The 26,067-nt window shown below is 41.9% G+C and overlaps 3 non-coding genes across 3 annotated transcripts; all 3 read left to right on the forward strand.

Annotated features, from left to right (window-relative positions):
* Positions 1–1,355: 1,355 nt before the first annotated feature.
* Positions 1,356–1,429, forward strand: TRNAN-AUU (transfer RNA asparagine (anticodon AUU)). Its single transcript has one exon. It is a non-coding gene; the product is annotated as a tRNA-Asn (tRNA).
* A 4,597-nt stretch (positions 1,430–6,026) lies between these two features.
* TRNAN-GUU (transfer RNA asparagine (anticodon GUU)) lies at positions 6,027–6,100 on the forward strand. The gene has a single exon. It is a non-coding gene; the product is annotated as a tRNA-Asn (tRNA).
* A 4,598-nt stretch (positions 6,101–10,698) lies between these two features.
* TRNAN-AUU (transfer RNA asparagine (anticodon AUU)) lies at positions 10,699–10,772 on the forward strand. The gene has a single exon. It is a non-coding gene; the product is annotated as a tRNA-Asn (tRNA).
* Positions 10,773–26,067: the final 15,295 nt, after the last annotated feature.

The raw sequence follows: 26,067 nt of genomic DNA on the forward strand, positions 1-26,067 counted from the left end.
GTACTCTGCTGCACATGTAAGTGCAAGAGATCCTGAAGCACTCACTCATCATGGGAAAGTACCAATGTGTTTCTTCGTTGGTTGATGGAAGAAACATCTTACAAAAACTCTCCAGATAATTGACATTTTAAAGTTTTTCTAGGAAACGTTTTAGATGAATGCTTATTAGCCTTTGTCAGTATGAACTTTTGCAAAGTGTCTCTGTGGCGCAATCAGTTAGTATGTACGGCTATTAACCAAAAGGTTGGTGGTTCAATCCCACCAATTGACCTTGTTATCAGATTTTGGTGATATTTAAGTAGACAAGTCAAATTTCATACCCCCTGTTATGGTGTAGGGTACCTGGCCTTCTCTGATGTAATCAGAGTTAGATTTGATTCAGTGATTTTATAAAAACATCTAGGAAGCACAATTTAGCAGTGGGTTGCAGAGAAAAAGAAATATGCTGGCAAAAAAATCAAATTGCGTGATTAAACAGCTCTTCATTTTCTGGCTTTATTTTTATGCTAACAAATTTGTTCTCTGAAAAGTGTCCACAAAGCCAAGTCTCTGATTAACACCTTTGTAGGGATGGTTTTTCACCTATTACTAAATTAAACTTGCTTCATTGGAAAGGCAGCAAGATGCATCCTCATTTCAATGTCTACTGAAATAATACAAGTTGACACCAGGAAACATTAACGCCACTGCATCCTTGCTGCTTTCTCATGTGGAAGTCTGTTTAATGTGAAAACAAGGTGATATCTAATTAGCACACAGGTAAGAAATTCCGAAAATCTTTATTTAAGGGTGAAGATGTTTCTCACAAAATTGTTGCCCCAATGCATCTTTGAAATTCAAGCTGGAAAGATGATTTTAATATATCACTTGTACATTTTGTATTGCTCTTCTGGTGACAATGTAGTTTTTTTTGTCAATTACCATTTTAATAATAGGGTAAAGAAAATTAAGCGGATTTTTGAAAGAAAACTATACTGTCAATATACTATTAAAACAAATTAAAATGGTAAAAGTTATTGTACTTTAAGTAAAAATAAAAGAGCAAAAATATCAATCCCAGTTTTGATTACTTAAATTAACAAAAAAAAATGCATATAACAAAGGATAGTTTCAATCTGCCTACCTCTGGGTTATGGGTCCAGCATGCTTCCATTGCAGTACTCTGCTGCACATGTAAGTGCAAGAGATCCTGAAGCACTCACTCATCATGGGAAAGTACCAATGTGTTTATTCATTGGTTGATGGAAGAAACATCTTACAAAAACTCTCCAGATTATTGATTTTTTAATGTTTTTCTAGAAAACGTTCTAGATGTATGCTTATTAGCCTTTGTCAGTATGTACTGTTTGCAAAGTGTCTCTGTGGCGCAATCGGTTAGCGTGTTCGGCTATTAACCAAAAGGTTGGTGGTTCAATCCCACCCAGGGACGTAATTAACCTTGTGATCAGATTTTGGTGATATTTAAGTAGACAAGTCAAAATTTCAAACCTCCTCTTATGGTGTAGGGTACATGGCCTTCTCTGATGTAATCAGAGTTAGATTTGATTCAGTGATTTTATAAAAAACAGCTAGGAAGCACAATTTAGCAGTGGGTTGCAGAGAAAAAAAATATGCTGGCAGAAAAATCCAATCGAGTGATTAAACAGCTCTTCATTTTCTGGCTTTATTTTTATGCTAACAAATTTGTTCTCTGAAAAGTGTCCACAAAGCCAAGTCTCTGATTAACACCTTTGTAAGGATGGTTTTTCACCTATTACTAAATTAAACTTGCTTCATTGGAAAGGCAGCAAGATGCATCCTCATTTCAATGTCTACTGAAATAATACAAGTTGACACCAGGAAACATTAACGCCACTGCATCCTTGCTGCTTTCTCATGTGGAAGTCTGTTTAATGTGAAAACAAGGTGATATCTAATTAGCACACAGGTAAGGAATTAAGAAAATCTTTATTTAAGGGTGAAGATGTTTCTCACAAAATTGTTGACCCAATGCATCATTGAAATTCAAGCTGGAAAGATGATTTTAATATATCACTTGTACATTTTGTATTGCTCTTCTGGTGACAATGTAGTTTGTTTTTGTCAATTACCATTTTAATAATAGGGTAAAGAAAATGAAGTGGATTTTTGAAAGAAAACAATACTGTCAATATACTATTAAAACAAATTAAAATGGTAAAAGTTATTGTACTTTAAGTAAAAATAAAAGAGCCAAAATATCAATCCCAGTTTTGGATTACTTTAATTAACAAAAAAAAAAGCATACAGCAGAGGATAGTTTCAATCTGCCTACCTCTGGGTTATGGGTCCAGCATGCTTCCATTGCAGTACTCTGCTGCACATGTAAGTGCAAGAGATCCTGAAGCACTCACTCATCATGGGAAAGTACCAATGTGTTTCTTCGTTGGTTGATGGAAGAAACATCTTACAAAAACTCTCCAGATTATTGACTTTTTAAAGTTTTGCTAGGAAACGTTTTAGATGAATGCTTATTAGCCTTTGTCAGTATGGAAATTTGCAAAGTGTCTCTGTGGCGCAATCAGTTAGTATGTACGGCTTTTAACCAAAAGGTTGGTGGTTTAATCCCACCTAGGGACCTAATTGACCTTGTTATCAGATTTTGGTGATCTTTAAGTAGACAAGTCAAAATTTCAAACCCCCTGTTATGGTGTAGGGTACTTGGCCTTCTCTGATGTAATCAGAGTTAGATTTGATTCAGTGATTTTATAAAAACAGCTAGGAAGCACAATTTAGCAGTGGGTTGCAGAGAAAAAAAATATGCTGGCAGAAAAATCCAATTGAGTGATTAAACAGCTCTTTATTTTCTGGCTTTATTTTTATGCTAACAAATTTGTTCTCTGAAAAGTGTCCACAAAGCCAAGTCTCTGATTAACACCTTTGTAAGGATGGTTTTTCACCTATTACTAAATTAAACTTGCTTCATTGGAAAGGCAGCAAGATGCATCCTCATTTCAATGTCTACTGAAATAATACAGGTTGACACCAGGAAACATTAACGCCACTGCATCCTTGCTGCTTTCTCATGTAAAAGTCTGTTTAATATGAAAACAAGGTGATATCTAATTAGCACACAGGTAAGGAATTAAGAAAATCTTTATTTAAGGGTGAAGATGTTTCTCACAAAATCGTTGCCCCAATGCATCATTGAAATTCAAGCTGGAAAGATGATTTTAATATATCACTTGTACATTTTGTATTGCTCTTCTGGTGACAATGTAGTTTGTTTTTGTCAATTACCATTTTAATAATAGGGTAAAGAAAATGAAGTGGATTTTTGAAAGAAAACAATACTGTCAATATACTATTAAAACAAATTAAAATGGTAAAAGTTATTGTACTTTAAGTAAAAATAAAAGAGCCAAAATATCAATCCCAGTTTTGGATTACTTTAATTAACAAAAAAAAATGCATATAGCAGAGGATAGTTTCAATCTGCCTACCTCTGGGTTATGGGCCCAGCATGCTTCCATTGCAGTACTCTGCTGCACATGTAAGTGCAAGAGATCCTGAAGCACTCACTCATCATGGGAAAGTACCAATGTGTTTCTTCGTTGGTTGATGGAAGAAACATCTTACAAAAACTCTCCAGATTATTGACTTTTTAAAGTTTTTCTAGGAAACGTTTTAGATGAATGCTTATTAGCCTTTGTCAGTATGAACTTTTGCAAAGTGTCTCTGTGGCGCAATCAGTTAGTATGTACGGCTATTAACCAAAAGGTTGGTGGTTCAATCCCACCCAGGGACCTAATTGACCTTGTTATCAGATTTTGGTGATCTTTAAGTAGACAAGTCAAATTTCATACCCCCTGTTATGGTGTAGGGTACCTGGCCTTCTCTGATGTAATCAGAGTTAGATTTGATTCAGTGATTTTATAAAAACATCTAGGAAGCACAATTTAGCAGTGGGTTGCAGAGAAAAAGAAATATGCTGGCAAAAAAATCAAATTGCGTGATTAAACAGCTCTTCATTTTCTGGCTTTATTTTTATGCTAACAAATTTGTTCTCTGAAAAGTGTCCACAAAGCCAAGTCTCTGATTAACACCTTTGTAGGGATGGTTTTTCACCTATTACTAAATTAAACTTGCTTCATTGGAAAGGCAGCAAGATGCATCCTCATTTCAATGTCTACTGAAATAATACAGGTTGACACCAGGAAACATTAACGCCACTGCATCCTTGCTGCTTTCTCATGTGGAAGTCTGTTTAATGTGAAAACAAGGTGATATCTAATTAGCACACAGGTAAGAAATTACGAAAATCTTTATTTAAGGGTGAATATGTTTCTCACAAAATTGTTGCCCCAATGCATCATTGAAATTCAAGCTGGAAAGATGATTTTAATATATCACTTGTACATTTTGTATTGCTCTTCTGGTGACAATGTAGTTTTTTTTGTCAATTACCATTTTAATAATAGGGTAAAGAAAATTAAGTGGATTTTTGAAAGAAAACTATACTGTCAATATACTATTAAAACAAATTAAAATGGTAAAAGTTATTGTACTTTAAGTAAAAATAAAAGAGCAAAAATATCAATCCCAGTTTTGATTACTTAAATTAACAAAAAAAAATGCATATAGCAAAGGATAGTTTCAATCTGCCTACCTCTGGGTTATGGGTCCAGCATGCTTCCATTGCAGTACTCTGCTGCACATGTAAGTGCAAGAGATCCTGAAGCACTCCCTCATCATGGGAAAGTACCAATGTGTTTATTCATTGGTTGATGGAAGAAACATCTTACAAAAACTCTCCAGATTATTGATTTTTTAATATTTTTCTAGGAAACGTTCTAGATGTATGCTTATTAGCCTTTGTTAGTATGTACTGTTTGCAAAGTGTCTTGGTGGCGCAATCGGTTAGTGTGTTCGGCTATTAACCAAAAGGTCGGTGGTTCAATCCCACCCAGGGACGTAATTGACCTTGTGATCAGATTTTGGTGATATTTAAGTAGACAAGTCAAAATTTCAAACCCCCTCTTATTGTGTAGGGTACCTGGCCTTCTCTGATGTAATCAGAGTTAGATTTGATTCAGTGATTTTATAAAAAACAGCTAGGAAGCACAATTTAGCAGTGGGTTGCAGAGAAAAAAAATATGCTGGCAGAAAAATCCAATTGAGTGATTAAACAGCTCTTCATTTTCTGGAATTTATTTTTATGCTAACAAATTTGTTCTCTGAAAAGTGTCCACAAAGCCAAGTCTCTGATTAACACCTTTGTAAGGATGGTTTTTCACCTATTACTAAATTAAACTTGCTTCATTGGAAAGGCAGCAAGATGCATCCTCATTTCAATGTCTACTGAAATAATACAGGTTGACACCAGGAAACATTAACGCCACTGCATCTTTGCTGCTTTCTCACATGGAGGTCTGTTTAATGTGAAAACAAGGTGATATCTAATTAGCACACAGGTAAGGAATTACGAAAATCTTTATTTAAGGGTGAAGATGTTTCTCACAAAATTGTTGCCCCAATGCATCATTGAAATTCAAGCTGGAAAGATGATTTTAATATATCACTTGTACATTTTGTATTGCTCTTCTGGTGACAATGTAGTTTTTTTGTCAATTACCATTTTAATAACAGGGTAAAGAAAATTAAGTGGATTTTTGAAAGAAAACTATACTGTCAATATACTATTAAAACAAATTAAAATGGTAAAAGTTATTGTACTTTAAGTAAAAATAAAAGAGCAAAAATATCAATCCCAGTTTTGATTACTTAAATTAACCAAAAAAATGCATATAGCAAAGGATAGTTTCAATCTGCCTACCTCTGGGTTATGGGTCCAGCATGCTTCCATTGCAGTACTCTGCTGCCCATGTAAGTGCAAGAGATCCTGAAGCACTCACTCATCATGGGAAAGTACCAATGTGTTTATTCGTTGGTTGATGGAAGAAACATCTTACAAAAACTCTCCAGATTATTGATTTTTTAATGTTTTTCTAGGAAACGTTCTAGATGTATGCTTATTAGCCTTTGTCAGTATGTACTTTTTGCAAAGTGTCTCTGTGGCGCAATCGGTTAGTGTGTTTGGCTGTTAACCAAAAGGTTGGTGGTTCAATCCCACCCAGGGACGTAATTAACCTTGTGATCAGATTTTGGTGATATTTAAGTAGACAAGTCAAAATTTCAAACCTCCTCTTATGGTGTAGGGTATATGGCCTTCTCTGATGTAATCAGAGTTAGATTTGATTCAGTGATTTTATAAAAAACAGCTAGGAAGCACAATTTAGCAGTGGGTTGCAGAGAAAAAAAATATGCTGGCAGAAAAATCCAATCGAGTGATTAAACAGCTCTTCATTTTCTGGCTTTATTTTTATGCTAACAAATTTGTTCTCTGAAAAGTGTCCACAAAGCCAAGTCTCTGATTAACACCTTTGTAAGGATGGTTTTTCACCTATTACTAAATTAAACTTGCTTCATTGGAAAGGCAGCAAGATGCATCCTCATTTCAATGTCTACTGAAATAATACAAGTTGACACCAGGAAACATTAACGCCACTGCATCCTTGCTGCTTTCTCATGTGGAAGTCTGTTTAATGTGAAAACAAGGTGATATCTAATTAGCACACAGGTAAGGAATTAAGAAAATCTTTATTTAAGGGTGAAGATGTTTCTCACAAAATTGTTGACCCAATGCATCATTGAAATTCAAGCTGGAAAGATGATTTTAATATATCACTTGTACATTTTGTATTGCTCTTCTGGTGACAATGTAGTTTGTTTTTGTCAATTACCATTTTAATAATAGGGTAAAGAAAATGAAGTGGATTTTTGAAAGAAAACAATACTGTCAATATACTATTAAAACAAATTAAAATGGTAAAAGTTATTGTACTTTAAGTAAAAATAAAAGAGACAAAATATCAATCCCAGTTTTGGATTACTTTAATTAACAAAAAAAAATGCATATAGCAGAGGATAGTTTCAATCTGCCTACCTCTGGGTTATGGGCCCAGCATGCTTCCATTGCAGTACTCTGCTGCACATGTAAGTGCAAGAGATCCTGAAGCACTCACTCATCATGGGAAAGTACCAATGTGTTTCTTCGTTGGTTGATGGAAGAAACATCTTACAAAAACTCTCCAGATTATTGACATTTTAAAGTTTTTCTAGGAAACGTTTTAGATGAATGCTTATTAGCCTTTGTCAGTATGGAAATTTGCAAAGTGTCTCTGTGGCGCAATCAGTTAGTATGTACGGCTTTTAACCAAAAGGTTGGTGGTTTAATCCCACCCAGGGACGTAATTGACCTTGTTATCAGATTTTGGTGATCTTTAAGTAGACAAGTCAAAATTTCAAACCCCCTGTTATGGTGTAGGGTACTTGGCCTTCTCTGATGTAATCAGAGTTAGATTTGATTCAGTGATTTTATAAAAACAGCTAGGAAGCACAATTTAGCAGTGGGTTGCAGAGAAAAAAAATATGCTGGCAGAAAAATCCAATTGAGTGATTAAACAGCTCTTTATTTTCTGGCTTTATTTTTATGCTAACAAATTTGTTCTCTGAAAAGTGTCCACAAAGCCAAGTCTCTGATTAACACCTTTGTAAGGATGGTTTTTCACCTATTACTAAATTAAACTTGCTTCATTGGAAAGGCAGCAAGATGCATCCTCATTTCAATGTCTACTGAAATAATACAGGTTGACACCAGGAAACATTAACGCCACTGCATCCTTGCTGCTTTCTCATGTAAAAGTCTGTTTAATATGAAAACAAGGTGATATCTAATTAGCACACAGGTAAGGAATTAAGAAAATCTTTATTTAAGGGTGAAGATGTTTCTCACAAAATCGTTGCCCCAATGCATCATTGAAATTCAAGCTGGAAAGATGATTTTAATATATCACTTGTACATTTTGTATTGCTCTTCTGGTGACAATGTAGTTTTTTTTGTCAATTACCATTTTAATAATCGGGTAAAGAAAATTAAGTGGATTTTTGAAAGAAAACTATACTGTCAATATACTATTAAAACAAATTAAAATGGTAAAAGTTATTGTACTTTAAGTAAAAATAAAAGAGCAAAAATATCAATCCCAGTTTTGATTACTTAAATTAACAAAAAAAATGCATATAGCAAAGGATAGTTTCAATCTGCCTACCTCTGGGTTATGGGTCCAGCATGCTTCCATTGCAGTACTCTGCTGCACATGTAAGTGCAAGAGATCCTGAAGCACTCACTCATCATGGGAAAGTACCAATGTGTTTATTCATTGGTTGATGGAAGAAACATCTTACAAAAACTCTCCAGATTATTGATTTTTTAATATTTTTCTAGGAAACGTTCTAGATGTATGCTTATTAGCCTTTGTCAGTATGTACTGTTTACAAAGTGTCTCGGTGGCGCAATCGGTTAGTGTGTTCGGCTATTAACCAAAAGGTTGGTGGTTCAATCCCACCCAGGGACGTAATTGACCTTGTGATCAGATTTTGGTGATATTTAAGTAGACAAGTCAAAATTTCAAACCCCCTCTTATTGTGTAGGGTACCTGGCCTTCTCTGATGTAATCAGAGTTAGATTTGATTCAGTGATTTTATAAAAAACAGCTAGGAAGCACAATTTAGCAGTGGGTTGCAGAGAAAAAAAATATGCTGGCAGAAAAATCCAATCGAGTGATTAAACAGCTCTTCATTTTCTGGCTTTATTTTTATGCTAACAAATTTGTTCTCTGAAAAGTGTCCACAAAGCCAAGTCTCTGATTAACACCTTTGTAAGGATGGTTTTTCACCTATTACTAAATTAAACTTGCTTCATTGGAAAGGCAGCAAGATGCATCCTCATTTCAATGTCTACTGAAATAATACAAGTTGACACCAGGAAACATTAACGCCACTGCATCCTTGCTGCTTTCTCATGTGGAAGTCTGTTTAATGTGAAAACAAGGTGATATCTAATTAGCACACAGGTAAGGAATTAAGAAAATCTTTATTTAAGGGTGAAGATGTTTCTCACAAAATTGTTGACCCAATGCAACATTGAAATTCAAGCTGGAAAGATGATTTTAATATATCACTTGTACATTTTGTATTGCTCTTCTGGTGACAATGTAGTTTGTTTTTGTCAATTACCATTTTAATAATAGGGTAAAGAAAATGAAGTGGATTTTTGAAAGAAAACAATACTGTCAATATACTATTAAAACAAATTAAAATGGTAAAAGTTATTGTACTTTAAGTAAAAATAAAAGAGACAAAATATCAATCCCAGTTTTGGATTACTTTAATTAACAAAAAAAAATGCATATAGCAGAGGATAGTTTCAATCTGCCTACCTCTGGGTTATGGGCCCAGCATGCTTCCATTGCAGTACTCTGCTGCACATGTAAGTTCAAGAGATCCTGAAGCACTCACTCATCATGGGAAAGTACCAATGTGTTTCTTCGTTGGTTGATGGAAGAAACATCTTACAAAAACTCTCCAGATTATTGACTTTTTAAAGTTTTTCTAGGAAACGTTTTAGATGAATGCTTATTAGCCTTTGTCAGTATGGACTTTTGCAAAGTGTCTCTGTGGCGCAATCAGTTAGTATGTACGGCTATTAACCAAAAGGTTGGTGGTTCAATCCCACCCAGGGACCTAATTGACCTTGTTATCAGATTTTGGTGATCTTTAAGTAGACAAGTCAAAATTTCAAACCCCCTGTTATGGTGTAGGGTACCTGGCCTTCTCTGATGTAATCAGAGTTAGATTTGATTCAGTGATTTTATAAAAACAGCTAGGAAGCACAATTTAGCAGTGGGTTGCAGAGAAAAAAAATATGCTGGCAGAAAAATCCAATTGAGTGATTAAAGAGCTCTTTATTTTCTGGCTTTATTTTTATGCTAACAAATTTGTTCTCTGAAAAGTGTCCACAAAGCCAAGTCTCTGATTAACACCTTTGTAGGGATGGTTTTTCACCTATTATTAAATTAAACTTGCTTCATTGGAAAGGCAGCAAGATGTATCCTCATTTCAATGTCTACTGAAATAATACAGGTTGACACCAGGAAACATTAACGCCACTGCATCCTTGCTGCTTTCTCATGTGGAAGTCTGTTTAATGTGAAAACAAGGTGGTATCTAATTAGCACACAGGTAAGGAATTACGAAAATCTTTATTTAAGGGTGAAGATGTTTCTCACAAAATTGTTGCCCCAATGCATCATTGAAATTCAAGCTGGAAAGATGATTTTAATATATCACTTGTACATTTTGTATTGCTCTTCTGGTGACAATGTAGTTTTTTTGTCAATTACCATTTTAATAACAGGGTAAAGAAAATTAAGTGGATTTTTGATAGAAAACTATACTGTCAATATACTATTAAAACAAATTAAAATGGTAAAAGTTATTGTACTTTAAGTAAAAATAAAAGAGCCAAAATATCAATCCCAGTTTTGGATTACTTTAATTAACAAACAAAAAAATGCATATAGCAGAGGATAGTTTCAATCTGCCTACCTCTGGGTTATGGGCCCAGCATGCTTCCATTGCAGTACTCTGCTGCACATGTAAGTGCAAGAGATCCTGAAGCACTCACTCATCATGGGAAAGTACCAATGTGTTTCTTCGTTGGTTGATGGAAGAAACATCTTACAAAAACTCTCCAGATTATTGACTTTTTAAAGTTTTTCTAGGAAACGTTTTAGATGAATGCTTATTAGCCTTTGTCAGTATGGACTTTTGCAAAGTGTCTCTGTGGTGCAATCGGTTAGTGTGTTTGGCTATTAACCAAAAGGTTGGTGGTTCAATCCCACCCAGGGACATAATTAACCTTGTGATCAGATTTTGGTGATATTTAAGTAGACAAGTCAAAATTTCAAACCTCATCTTATGGTGTAGGGTACATGGCCTTCTCTGATGTAATCAGAGTTAGATTTGATTCAGTGATTTTATAAAAAACAGCTAGGAAGCACAATTTAGCAGTGGGTTGCAGAGAAAAAAAATATGCTGGCAGAAAAATCCAATCGAGTGATTAAACAGCTCTTCATTTTCTGGCTTTATTTTTATGCTAACAAATTTGTTCTCTGAAAAGTGTCCACAAAGTCAAGTCTCTGATTAACACCTTTGTAAGGATGGTTTTTCACCTATTACTAAATTAAACTTGCTTCATTGGAAAGGCAGCAAGATGCATCCTCATTTCAATGTCTACTGAAATAATACAAGTTGACACCAGGAAACATTAACGCCACTGCATCCTTGCTGCTTTCTCATGTGGAAGTCTGTTTAATGTGAAAACAAGGTGATATCTAATTAGCACACAGGTAAGGAATTAAGAAAATCTTTATTTAAGGGTGAAGATGTTTCTCACAAAATTGTTGACCCAATGCAACATTGAAATTCAAGCTGGAAAGATGATTTTAATATATCACTTGTACATTTTGTATTGCTCTTCTGGTGACAATGTAGTTTGTTTTTGTCAATTACCATTTTAATAATAGGGTAAAGAAAATTAAGTGGATTTTTGAAAGAAAACAATACTGTCAATATACTATTAAAACAAATTAAAATGGTAAAAGTTATTGTACTTTAAGTAAAAATAAAAGAGACAAAATATCAATCCCAGTTTTGGATTACTTTAATTAACAAAAAAAAAAAATGCATATAGCAGAGGATAGTTTCAATCTGCCTACCTCTGGGTTATGGGCCCAGCATGCTTCCATTGCAGTACTCTGCTGCACATGTAAGTTCAAGAGATCCTGAAGCACTCACTCATCATGGGAAAGTACCAATGTGTTTCTTCGTTGGTTGATGGAAGAAACATCTTACAAAAACTCTCCAGATTATTGACTTTTTAAAGTTTTTCTAGGAAACGTTTTAGATGAATGCTTATTAGCCTTTGTCAGTATGGACTTTTGCAAAGTGTCTCTGTGGCGCAATCAGTTAGTATGTACAGCTATTAACCAAAAGGTTGGTGGTTCAATCCCACCCAGGGACCTAATTGACCTTGTTATCAGATTTTGGTGATCTTTAAGTAGACAAGTCAAAATTTCAAACCCCCTGTTTTGGTGTAGGGTACCTGGCCTTCTCTGATGTAATCAGAGTTAGATTTGATTCAGTGATTTTATAAAAACAGCTAGGAAGCACAATTTAGCAGTGGGTTGCAGAGAAAAAAAATATGCTGGCAGAAAAATCCAATTGAGTGATTAAACAGCTCTTTATTTTCTGGCTTTATTTTTATGCTAACAAATTTGTTCTCTGAAAAGTGTCCACAAAGCCAAGTCTCTGATTAACACCTTTGTAGGGATGGTTTTTCACCTATTACTAAATTAAACTTGCTTCATTGGAAAGGCAGCAAGATGTATCCTCATTTCAATGTCTACTGAAATAATACAGGTTGACACCAGGAAACATTAACGCCACTGCATCCTTGCTGCTTTCTCATGTGGAAGTCTGTTTAATGTGAAAACAAGGTGATATCTAATTAGCACACAGGTAAGGAATTAAGAAAATCTTTATTTAAGGGTGAAGATGTTTCTCACAAAATTGTTGACCCAATGCATCATTGAAATTCAAGCTGGAAAGATGATTTTAATATATCACTTGTACATTTTGTATTGCTCTTCTGGTGACAATGTAGTTTGTTTTTGTCAATTACCATTTTAATAATAGGGTAAAGAAAATGAAGTGGATTTTTGAAAGAAAACAATACTGTCAATATACTATTAAAACAAATTAAAATGGTAAAAGTTATTGTACTTTAAGTAAAAATAAAAGAGACAAAATATCAATCCCAGTTTTTGATTACTTTAATTAACAAAAAAAAATGCATATAGCAGAGGATAGTTTCAATCTGCCTACCTCTGGGTTATGGGCCCAGCATGCTTCCATTGCAGTACTCTGCTGCACATGTAAGTTCAAGAGATCCTGAAGCACTCACTCATCATGGGAAAGTACCAATGTGTTTCTTCGTTGGTTGATGGAAGAAACATCTTACAAAAACTCTCCAGATTAATCAGGCAGAGGCGCTCACTGGGCAGAGATGCTGATCGCATCTCTGGCATGTGCCGGTGCACTGCGGCACCAGCACACACGCACTTCAGACCTGATCTCCTGTTGTGTGAATATGCACAGCAGGGATCAGGTCTGAATTAGGCCCTATATACAGCTGTCAGTAAGGCAGGGATGTGCTGCTGCCAGTGAGGCAGGGATGTGCTGCTGGTAGTGAAGCAGTGATGTGCTGCTGTCAGCGAAGCAGTGCTGTGCTGCTGTCAGCGAGACAGGGATGTGCTGCTGTCAGCGAGGCAGGGATGTGCTGCTGTCAGCGAAGCAGGGATGTGCTGCTGTCAGCGAAGCAGGGATGTGCTGCTGTCAGTGAAGCAGGGATGTGCTGCTGTCAGCGAGGCAGGGATGTGCTGCTGTCAGCGAGGCAGGGATGTGCTGCTGTCAGCGAGGCAGGGATGTGCTGCTATAAGTGAGGTAGGGATGTGCTGCTGTCATTGAAGCAGGAATGTGCTGCTGCAGTGAGGCAGAGATATGCAGCCCACTATCTCCCTATCACCCCTGCCTGAGTCACACACTTTCCCTGTCACCCCTGCCTCAGTTACCCACTATCTCCCAGTCACCGCTGCCTCAGTCAACCACTATATCTGCGATCCCTGCCTCAGTCACCCACTATACCAGTCACCCCTGCTTTAGTCACCCACTGTCACCCTATCACCCCTGCTTCAGTCACCCACTATCCCTGTCAACCCTGCCTCAGTCACCCACTATCTCCCAGTCACCCCTGCCTCAGTCAGCCACTATCCCTGTCACCCATGCCTCAGTCTCTTACTGTCCCTGTCACCCCTGCCACAGTCATCCACTATCTCCCTATCACCCCTGCCTTAGTCATTTATTATACCTGTCACCCACTTTCTTCCCATACTTACCCAACCCCTTCCTATCACCCCTCCCTCAGTAACCCACTATCTCCCTGTCACCCACTATCTCCCAGTCACCCCGGCCTCAGTCACCCACTATCTCCCACTCATACATGCTTCAGTCACCCACTATCTCCAAGTCATCCCTGCCTCAGTCACCTACTGACACCAGTGCAGACATTTCTGCTGCGGCCTCTCCACTCTCCAGCGTGAACGTCCTGACGACTGAGGAAATCCGCTTCCTAGTTGAGGACTCCGGGAATGAACACTGCCGATATTGCTGTCAGATGACTTTCTACCCAACGGAGGATTTTTGATACTTCCAGCTTTGCCATGCAGTTTCGAGTGCCGCCTTGATGATTTGTGTACACTACCATGGTGGCGTTGTCAGATTGTACTTGAACAGGCCTGTTTTGTACTAGAGGCAGGGCCAGTGTCAATTAATTGAACACTGCCTGCAATTCCAGAATGTATATCAGGAGGAGAGATTCCTCCCTGGTCCACCGACCCTGGAGAAAGTGTTGCTCCAACACCATGGCCCAGCCCAAAAGACTGGCATCCATTGTCAGGAGGACACAGTTGGAGATCCAGAAGGGATGGCCCCTGCTCAACTGTTGGTCCTGTAGCCACCAGCTCAGTGTCAGACGAACCTCCGGAGTCAAGGAGATCATTTGAGACATCATCCGATGAGGCAGGCCGTCCCACTTGGAGAGGATTAACCTCTGCAGAGGGCGGTAATGAAATTGAGCGTACTCTACCATATCGAAAGCCGACACCATGAGGTCTAGTACTTGCATCGCTGTGTGTATCAACACTCTTGGGCGAGAGAGGACGATACTGTCCTGAATTTTCAGGACTTTCTCTGGAGACAGAAACAATTGTTGGCTGTGTGTGTCCAGCAGTGCCCCTAGGTGCACAATGTTCCGAGCAGGGACCAGCGAGGACTTTTTTCAGTTGATGAGCCACCCGTGGACTTTTAGGAATTGGACCGCCAGTTCCAGATAACTGTGGAGAACCTCTTGGGAGTTCACCAGGATCAGCAAGTCGTCCAGATTTGGCAGGATCCTGATTCTCTGATGGTGAAGGGTCGTCATCACGGCCATGACCTTGGTGAATATCCGAGGTGCCGTGGCCAAACCAGAAGGCAGGACTTGAAATCCAAAAACAAACCAGGCACAACACTGCTTAGCTTCCATCATCAGATGAGATTGGACCAGTGGCGTAACTACTACCCCCGCAGTCCTCGCGGTGGCTTGGGGGCGAGGGGCTGCGGGGGAGCCACTGATTTACAGCAGACTGACATGCGGACGAGCGTCCGCATGTCTGTCTGCAGTCTCCTTCCCTCCGCCGCTTTTTGGAGGGACACGGAGGGCACACAGCGCGCCTCCCTGTGTCCCTCCTGCTGCATCATCTCCGGCGGCCGCGGGTCTAATAGGGGGAAGTGCCGTCCGTGAGCTCTAATTGGCTCACGAACCGGCACTTCCCCCTATTAGACCCGCGGCCGCCGGAGATGATGCAGCAGGAGGGACACAGGAGAGACGAGCTGTGCCCTCCGTGTCCCTCCAAAAAGCGACGGCGGGGGGGGTAAATATCTGGCACTGGGGGCATATATGGCACGGGGGGGGGGAAGGAATATCTGGCACTGGGGCATTTCTGGCACTGGGGGGAATATCTGGCACTGGGGGCATATCTGGCACTGGGGGGGATATCTGGCACTGGGGCATATATGGCACTGGGGGGGAATATCTGGCACTGGGGGCATATATGGCACTGGGGGGGGGTATCTGGCACTGGGGGCATATATGGCACGGGGGGCATATATGGCACTGGGGGGAATATCTGGCACTGGGGGCATATATGGCACTGGGGGGGAATATCTGGCACTGGGGGCATATGTGTACCTGGCACATGGGGGGGACGACTATATTTGGCACTGGGGCATGTAAGTACCTGGCACCGTGGGGGAATATCTGGCACTGGGGACATATGTGGCACTGGGAGCACAGCCCTAGCAACAAGGACTACCTCCTAGCAACGAGCATGACACCCAGTGCATGAAACATCTGGCAACGAGCATGACACCCAGTGCATGAAACACCTGGCAACGAGCATGACACCCAGTGCATGAAACCCCTGGCAACGAGCATGACACCCTGAGCATGAAAACCGCTGGCACCGTGCATGGAACCAAGAGCATGAAACCCCTGGCAACGAGCATGACACCCAGTGCATGAAACCCCTGACAACGAGCAGGTAATTGAAAAGTAATTAGAAGCCTTACTGTAGGACTTAATGTGTAATGGGCATTACAGTGTGTGGCATAATGTATCACGGACATTGCGGTGTGTGTCATAATGTGTCGCAGGCATTACGGTGTATGGTATACTATATCGCAGGCATTGTGATATGTGGTATAATGTCTCAGGGTCATTGCAGTGTGTGGCATAATGTATCACGGACATTGCGGTGTGTGTCATAATGTGTCAGGCATTACGGTGTGTGGTATACTATATCACGGGCATTGTGGTATGTGGTATAATGTCTCAGGGTCATTGCAGTGTGGCATAATACATAACGGGCATTGCGATGTGTGGCATAGGGTATAACGGGCAGGGCATTGCGGTATGTGTCACAGGCATTACGGTGTATGGTATACTATATCACGGGCATTGTGGTATAATGTCTCAAGGTCAGTGCAGTGTGTGGCATAATGTGTCACAGGCATTGTATGTGCTATAATGTATCGGGCATTGCAGTGTGTGGCATAATGTATCACGGACATTGCGGTGTGTGTCATAATGTGTCACAGACATTGTATGTGCTATAATGTATCAGGGGCATTGCAGTGTGTAGCATAATGTATAACGGGCATTGCGATTCCTGTCATAAAGTGTCACAGGCATTACGGTGTGTGGCATAATGTGTCACAGACATTACGGTGTGTGGCATAATGTGTCGGGGGCATTACAGTGTGTGCATATTGTGTCGTGCATTATTGTGTGCGGCATAATGTCTAAGGGCCATTGCAGTATGTGGCATAATGTATACTGGGCATTACTATAAGGAGGAAAAATGACAAATAATGTAAGGGGCATGAATCAGGATTATTTTTCTTTCCTGTGGTGGCCAACGTATGGGCGTGCAGGTTGCAAAACTGGGGTATAAGGTAGTCTTTTCCTGCAATGCCACGCCCCTTTATACGAAACCACGCCCACTCCAACAAAACCACGCCCCTTTTTTGACGCGCGCACCTTAGGCGCGCGCATATTTATCCCTTTCTTGCTCCCAATTATGGAGCATGAAGGGGGGGGGGGGCGCCGAAGAATTTTTTGGCTTGGGGGAGAAAAATTTCTAGTTACGCCACTGGATTGGACATATCCAGTGTGATGCGGCTGTAGATGATTTTTGCTGTTTCTAACTTCTACATCAATGAATAAGTTTCAAAATAGAATGCATCAAGAGAACGGTGTTGGTAGTATAAAACTACCTACAGCACCTGGTATTCCCAGGTGGTCTCACATCCAAGAACAAACCAGGCCTAAGATCAGGTGATATTGGGCATATACAGTGTGGTGTGGCTGTAGATGAGCTTAGTGGTTTCTGTTAGAGTTCTTCTACTTCTAACTACTCGTACATAAATGAATAAGCGGACGATTTATTAAACCTGGTGAAATGATAATTTGCATGGTGATAAAGTACCAGCCAATCAGCTCCTAATTGCCATGTCACAGGCTGGGTTTGAAAAATGACAGTTAGGAGCTGACTGGCTGGTACTTTATCACCTTGCACTTTATCAGTTCACCAGGCTTAATAGATCTGCCCCAATGTTTCAAAATGGAATGCATCAAGAGAACGGTGTTGGTATTGTAAAAATACACACAGCTCCTGGTATTTCCTGGTGGTCTCCCATCCAAGTACTAAAACCAGGACCAACACTGCTCAGCTTCCATGATCAGGAGAGATTGGGCAAATCCAGTGTGCTGTGGCTGTAGATGAGCTTGTGGTTTCTGTTAGAGCTCTTCTACTTCTAACTTCTGGTACATAAAAGAATATGTGTAAAAATTAAATGTACAGTACCAAGAAAAGGGTGTTGGTAGTTTAAAAACACCTAAAGAATCTGATAATACATGGATGGGAGACTGCTTGGTAGTAACAAAGTCCAATACTGCTTTGCTTCAAAGATCAAATGAGATTGGGCATATCCAGTGTGGTGTGGCTTTAGATAAGCTTTGTGGTTTCTGTTAGAGCTCTTCTACTTCTAACTACTGGTACATTAATGAATATGTATAAGGTTGTAGTTTATCCAATATCCCTTTACTACATTACCTCCCCCCCCCCCTCCCCTCCCCTCCCCTCCTTATAGCTTCCTTTGTTCTCTCCTCCTCGTGTGTGCGTTATTTGTTTTCTCATACGTCCTAGAGGATGCTGGGATCACATTAAGAACCATGGGGTATAGACGGGATCCGCAGGAGACATGGGCACTTTAAGACTTTCAAAGGGTGTGAACTGTCTCCTCCCTCTATGCCCCTCCTCCAGACTCCAGTTTTAGAATTGTGCCCAGTGAGACTGGATGCACTACAGGGGAGCTCTACTGAGTTTCTCTGAAAAGACTTATGTTAGTTTTTCTTATTTTCAGGGAGGCTGCTGGCAACAGTCTCCCTGCTTCGTGGAACTTAGGGGAGAGAAGTATGACCAACTTCTAGTGAGTTCAATGGCTCTGCTTCTGGCTGACAGGACACCATTAGCTCCTGAGGGTGCTGATCGCTGGGTACGCCTAGATGCCCACTCCCGTAGCCTGCCATCACCCCCTTACAGAGCCAGAAGTCAGAAGACAGGCGAGTAGCAGAAGAACAGAAGACTTCTTCTCCAGTGACGGCATTCTGAGGTACCACGCAGCGAGCGGAATGCTGTGCGCCATGCTTCCACACAAACACAGGCACTGCAGGGTGCAGGGCATGTGGGTGGGTGGGGGGGGGCACCCTGGGCAGCATAAATTCCTCACAAAAGGCTGGCAAAAGTGGACATTAGTGCCTGGGCACTGTCCTTACCCCGCCAGCGTAATTAATTATTTGTTTCTGAGCGGGACAGAAGCGTGCCATTACAGCGGCGGGGCTTCTTCCTCACCTCACCAGCACATCTATAGAGCGTTACAAGTCTATCACTATAGAGTTTATTATTTCCCAGACTGTGTACTTTTGGCGCTGGGTTGTGAGCTGAAAAATCCTCTCTGTCCCTCTGACAGATTTACTGTAGGTCTATCCCCGATAAGCCGATGTGTCTGTGGGTACTTGGTACATGTGTGTCAACATGTCGGTGGCTGAATGTTTTTCCCAAGAGGAAACTATATTAGGAATGCAGACATATGATGGTGGCCCTGTTGGCACCACCAATAACTGACTGGGTGAAAGTTTCAATAATATCAGAGTGAGGTTGGATAAATCTGTGTCCCAGACACAGACGTAGAGAATAGATGTGATGTTCATGGCTATGCTTCTTTTCCCTCAGGCCCGCAAAAATGTTACTACACACTGATACTGACTCGGATACTGATTCCTATGTCGACCATAATATTTCCTGATTAGATCCAATATTGGCAAGGAGCATTCAGTACATGATTGTGGATATTAAGAACATATTAACATCACTGAGGACCCTGCTGTTCCTGACAAAGGGGTCTATATGTATGTATATAGAGATATATAATGAAAGCTGATGTAACGTTCCTCCATCTCTGTTTGAGAAAGTCTGGGCCAGCTCGACAAGATGGTTTCAAATCCCCAAAAGGTTTCCGATTGTTTATTCATTTCCTGCTGCGGACAGAATAAAGTGGGAGTCACCCCCTGTTCTGCACGGGGCCCTGTCACAAATCCAGCGGATCATATGCAGGAAGCTACATTATTTCTAGTTATGTAACCACGGGTACATTACTTAGACCTGCCATTACATGCGCATGGGTGAGTAGTAGTATTCAAGAATTGGTCGAATACCTTGTCTTCCGATATAGATATCTTGGAGAGATGGGATACTCCTTACGTTGGATCATATCAAGGACACTGCAGCATACTTACGACTGCAAGGGATATAGGACTCTTGAGTTCACGGGCCAATTTCATGGCAGTCTCGGATAGGAGGGCATTGTGGATTCACCAAGGGAATGCTGATGCTGACTCCAAGAAGAAAGGGAGTCTCTTCCCTATGAAGGTGAAGCCTTGTTTGGCAACGGCCTAGTTAATTTGATCTCGGCAGCTCCCGCAGGTAAGTCAACCTTCTTGCCCTATGTTCCCTCTCAACGGATGAAGACGCATCATTGTCTAACGCAGTCATTTTGTCCCAATAGATATGCAAGAAGTTAAGATTCCCCTTTCTTTGCAGGTAGAGGAAGGAGAAGAGGGAAGAGGTCTGTAGCCTCTTCAAGATCGCAGGAGCAGAGATCGTCCTCTGCTTCTGCCAAATCCACTGCATGACGCTGGGGCTCTCTTGCAGGAGCCCACACCAGTGGGGGCACGTCTAAAACACTTCAGTCAGTTCTGGATTAATTTGGACCTGGACTCGTGGGTTTTACAAATAGTGTCACAAGGGTACAAACTGGGGTTTCAAGACGTTCCCCCTCACCGATTGTTCAAATCGGCCTTAGTCAGCAGGGAGAAGGTTTTTATTCAAGCCTCTTCGTGCTCCCGAAGCCGGACGGCTCAGTCAGACCAATCTTAAATCTGAAATCCCTCAATTTCTACCTGAAGAAATTCAATTTCAAGATGGAATCTCTCAGGGTAGGTATCTCCAGTCCGGAGGAAGGAGATTTCATGGTTTTGGTAGACATAAGGATGCCTAATTACATGTTCCCGTTTAGCCACTGCATCAAGCTACCTGAGGTTTGCAATTCAGGATTGTCATTACCAATTTCAGACGTTGCCGTTTGGTCTGTCCACGGCTCCGAGGATTTTCACCAGGGTGATGGTGGAAATGATGGTTCTCCTCCGCAAGCAAGGAGTCACAATTATGCCGTACTTGGATGATCTCCTGATAAAGGCGAGATCCAGGGACCAGTTGGTGCAAAACATCTACTCTCCCTGACAGTTCTTCAACAACATGGTTGGCTCCTAAACTTGCCAAAATCGCAGTTGGTCCCAATGACGCGGTTGTTGTTTCTGGGAGTCATACTGGACACAGAAGAGGCTTTCTTCCAGTGGAAAGGCTATGGAGTTCCAGAGTCTGGTCAAACAAATTCTGAAACCAGCAAGAGTGTTAATCCATCAATGCATTCTGTTGCTGGGGAAGATGGTTGCGGCCTACGAGGCCATTCAGTTTGGCAGGTTCCATGCCAGAGTGTTCCAGTGGGACCTGTTGGACAAGTGGTCCGGATCCCACCTACACATGCACCGGAGGATAATCCAGTCTTCCAAGACCAGAATCTTACTCCATTGGTGGCTGCACAGTTCTCACCTCCTAGAGGGGCGATGGTTCGGGATCCAGGACTGGATCCTAGGGACCAAGGATGCAACCCTCCGAGGCTGGGGAGCAGTCACACAGGGGGAAAACATCCAAGGAAGATGGTCAAGTCAGGAAAGTTTTCTCCACATAAATGTTCTGGAGTTAAGGGCCATTTAATAACTGCAGACACAGTACGCACTGGGACGGGTGCCCAGCATCCTCTACGGACTAAGAGAAAAGGATTTACCGGTAGGTATTAAAATCCTATTTTCTCTAACGTCCTAGAGGATGCTGGGGACTCCGTAAGGACCATGGGGATAGATAGGCTCCGCAGGAGACATGGGTACTTTAAGAAAGACTTTAGTTCTGGGTGTGCACTGGCTCCTCCCTCTATGCCCCTCCTCCAGACCTCAGTTTGATACTGTGCCCAGTGGAGACTGGGTGCTTTTCAGGAGCTCTCCTGAGCTTTCTGACAGAAAGTATTTTGTTAGGTTTTTAATTTTCAGGGAGCACTGCTGGCAACAGACTCCCTCATCGAGGGACTGAGGGGAGAGAAGCAGCCCTACTCTCTGAGTTGCAAGGTCCTGCTTCTTAGGCTACTGGACACCATTAGCTCCAGAGGGATTGGTACGCAGGATCTCACCCTCGCCGTCCGTCCCAGAGTCGCGCCTCCGTCCCCCTTGCAGAGCCGGAAGATAGAAGCCGGGTGAGTATGAGAAGGAAAGAAGACTTCAGAGGCGGCAGAAGACTTCATGATCTTCACTGAAGTAACGCACAGCACTGCAGCTGTGCGCCATTGCTCCCATACACCTCACACACTCCGGTCACTGTAAGGGTGCAGGGCGCAGGGGGGGGGGGGCACCCTGGGCAGCAATATAAACCTCTTTTTGGCAAAAATATAACACATATACAGCGGGGCACTGTATATATGTATGAGCCCCCGCCAATTTTACAGTTTAAGCGGGACAGAAGCCTGCCGCCGAGGGTGCGGGGCTTCTCCCTCAGCACTCACCAGCGCCATTTTTTCTTCACAGCACCGCTGAGAGGAAGCTCCCCGGACTCTCCCCTGCTTATACCACGGTAGACAAGAGAGTTGAAAAGAGGGGGGGGGGGGCACATAATTTGGCGCAAATTACATGCTGCAGTACTACTGGGCAAACATTAAGTTACTGTGTATTCCTGGGTTATATAGCGCTGGGGTGTGTGCTGGCATACTCTCTCTCTGTCTCTCCAAAGGGCCTTGTGGGGAAACTGTCTTCAGAAAAAGCATTCCCTGTGTGTGTGGTGTGTCGGTACACATGTGTCGACATGTCTGAGGAAGAAGGCTATATTAGAGAGGAGCAGGAGCAAATGAATGTGGTGTCTCCGCCGACAGCTGATTGGATGGATATGTGGAATGTTTTAAATGCTAGTGTAAACTCATTGCACAAAAGATTAGACAAGGCTGAAGCTTTGGGACAGTCAGGGTCTCAACCCATGCCTGATCCTATGTTGCAGGGACTGTCAGGGTCTCATAAGCGCCCACTATCCCAGATTGTTGACACAGATACAGACACGGATTCTGACTCCAGTGTCGATTACGATGATGCAAAGTTACAGCCAAAATTGGCAAAATCCATTCGATATATGATTATGGCAATAAAAGATGTTTTGCACATCAGAGAGGAACCCCCTGTCCCTGACAAGAGGTTACATATGTACAAGGTGAAAAAGCCTGAGGTAACCTTTGAGGGGGTCACACGAGCTGAACGAGTTATGTGAAAAAGCTTGGGAATCTCCAGATAAAAGACTGCAGATTTCCAAAAGGATTCTTATGGCGTATCCTTTCCCATCAATGGATAGGTTACGATGGGAATCCTCCCCTAGGGTGGACAAAGCATTAACACGCTTATCCAAGAAGTTAGCCCTCCCGTCCCAGTATACGGCTACCCTCAAAGAGTCTGCTGACCGCAAACAGGAGATTACCCTGAAGTCCATTTATACACATTCAGGTACCTTACTCAGACCGGCAATTGCGTCGGCCTGGGTGTGTAGTGCTGTAGCGGCATGGACGGATACCTTATCTGAGGGGATGGATACCCTAGATAAGGATACTATTTTATTGACCCTGGGGCATATAAGAGATGCTGTCCTATATATGTGTGTATGCAAACTACAGGTGGTGCTGCAGGGCTCACACCCTTTTACTTGTCTTGTAGAGCAACTCTGGAGCTGTTTCTGGGTCCAGCTGCTGCAAGAAATCAGCTTGAATGCTTCAGGGGCTGGGGCATGGCCAACATGAGCCCACACTGATGGGGGGTGGGGGTGTATAAAGCGATTTAGGGGTCATCCAAGCGCAACCCCACAAAGGCCGCCATGCCCTGCGTGACCCTTTTCTCTTTTCATATGCAGACGAGGGTTGCAGCCAACTATGCCCACTGCTTGGATGACATCACTATATGCAAATCCATCTGCTGCAGGCCTTCCCCCAGGAATGCTTGCAGTAGTTGTTGCATTTGGTTTGTTGTTTGGGGGTGCTTCAGTATTAGGCAGCCTTCTGCCCTCCCACATTCGTCTGAAAATGTGTTCTCCCTGCAGTTGTTGTTCCCAGATGAGAGTTCCCTTGTGCTTCCTCAGTTGAATCTCCTTAACTTGACAGGGGTGTGCCCGAGCAGCCGCCCTCCACAGCCCTATCCCAACACATACTTATCTTGCATATGAGATCTCTTGATCATGAAGATAGTTCTCACAGGGTGAGGTTCATCCATTACATTTTAAAGTAGGAAGGTACAAATTACATATTCAAATTACATATATGTGCTGGATTCAAATGTTTTCCCCCCTTCCTTTCTCAATTGTGCCCATCAGCAGCTATTCTAATGTTGCTGCCAATGGGTGTGACGCATTCATTTCTTCTGTGGGGTACACTGGACTCCACAAGGATTCACATTGTATATGTACACCAGAGTAGGATCTTGATCTGAGGCACCAACAGGCTCAAAGCTTTTGACTGTTCCCAAGATGCTCAGCGCCCCCTCCTCTATAACCTCGCTTCCATGAACAGGGAGCTCAGTTTGTAGTTGGTGCCTTCAGTAGCAGGCCACTTAACAGGGGGCTGCCTCAGGCAGCCTATTCTTAGCTATTAATTTTGGCAAGAAAAGAAGAACTTTTTTTATAAGAATCTACAAGGGCTGCAGCAGGCTAGGTCTAATAGACCTCTTTACTGCAGCTCCATCACTCCCAGTGGCGCAGTATACTCCCGTGCCCCGGTTGCTGGGTCACTGCAGCGGAGGCTCCGGTTTCTTCCTAAGGTCAGTCACACACACACCGCCCTCCGGGATCACGAGGCCGCTGATGGGGGCGGGCCGTGTGCGCACTGGCGTGGACACTGATTACTGGGCAGCCGCTCCACTAGCCACCTTGACAGGCAGAGGCGGTCACTGGGCAGGAGGAGTCGGGCCAGCGGCGTTGTGCCGCCATTTTGGGGGCACAGTCAGGACAACGCAGACATGACCGGACCGTATGGGGGCGGGCTGTGACGGCTGCGTGACCCGGACAGCAACGGGCCTTATTTACTAAAATCTCAGATAAATTTTATGGCATTTATGTGCAGTCTAGTTTGCACAGTTGATAGAGTGTTGATCTTGCACTATCAATGTAAGCCTCACATAGGTTTGATACACATGTAAGTTTGTTTTTATTTTACTACATTGTGGTTTGTGGCTCTATACCATGTAATGCATGTCTTTTAACAGTAGTCAAGTCTTCCAATGTGCTTGTTAGTGAAACCCAATAGATAGCTTTATTTTATTTTGTTTCTTCAAATATTGAATGCATATGTCTTATAACTTTTTTTTTTTTCAATATACAGGTTGAGTATCTGTATATACATTTTTATTATAAGATTTTCAATGACAGAAGTACATCCAAGTTGCAGATTATGGATTGTGAAGGACAAATCAACCATATAAACAATTTAAGCAATTTAAATTGCATGCAGGTAGTAGAATATCAAACTCCTTGGATGAGAGTTGGTCGTAATAAACTAGGATAGAAAAGAATAAAGTAGAAAATAAGATTTTAAACCTACCGGTAAATCTTTTTCTCGTAGTCCGTAGAGGATGCTGGGGACTCCGTAAGGACCATGGGGATAGACGGGCTCCACAGGAGACATGGGCACTTTAAGAAAGACTTTAGTTCTGGGTGTGCACTGGCTCCTCCCTCTATGCCACAGTTAGAGAAACTGTGCCCAGAGGAGACGGACAGTATGAGGAAAGGATTTTGTTAATCCAGGGCAAGATTCATACCAGCCACACCAATCACACCGTATAACTTGTGATAAACTACCCAGTTATCAGTATGAAAAAACAACATAGCATCAGTGCAGGACCGATGCAACTATAACATAACCCTTATTGAAGCAATAACTATATACAAGTATTGCAGAAGTAGTCCGCACTTGGGACGGGCGCCCAGCATCCTCTACGGACTACGAGAAAAAGATTTACCAGTAGGTTTAAAATCTTATTTTCTCTAACGTCCTAGAGGATGCTGGGGACTCCGTAAGGACCATGGGGATTATACCAAAACGGGCGGGAGAGTGCGGATGACTCTGCAGCACCGATTGAGCAAACATGAGTTCCTCCTCAGCCAGGGTATCAAACTTATAGTATTTTGCAAAGGTGTGTGAACCCGACCAAGTAGCAGCTTGACACAGCTGTAGTGCCGAGACCCCTCGGGCAGCCGCCCAAGAAGAGCCCACTTTCCTCGTGGAATGGGCCTTGACCGATTT

Source organism: Pseudophryne corroboree, unplaced genomic scaffold, assembly GCF_028390025.1.
Source record: "Pseudophryne corroboree isolate aPseCor3 unplaced genomic scaffold, aPseCor3.hap2 scaffold_2235, whole genome shotgun sequence".
Classification (NCBI taxonomy): domain Eukaryota; kingdom Metazoa; phylum Chordata; class Amphibia; order Anura; family Myobatrachidae; genus Pseudophryne; species Pseudophryne corroboree.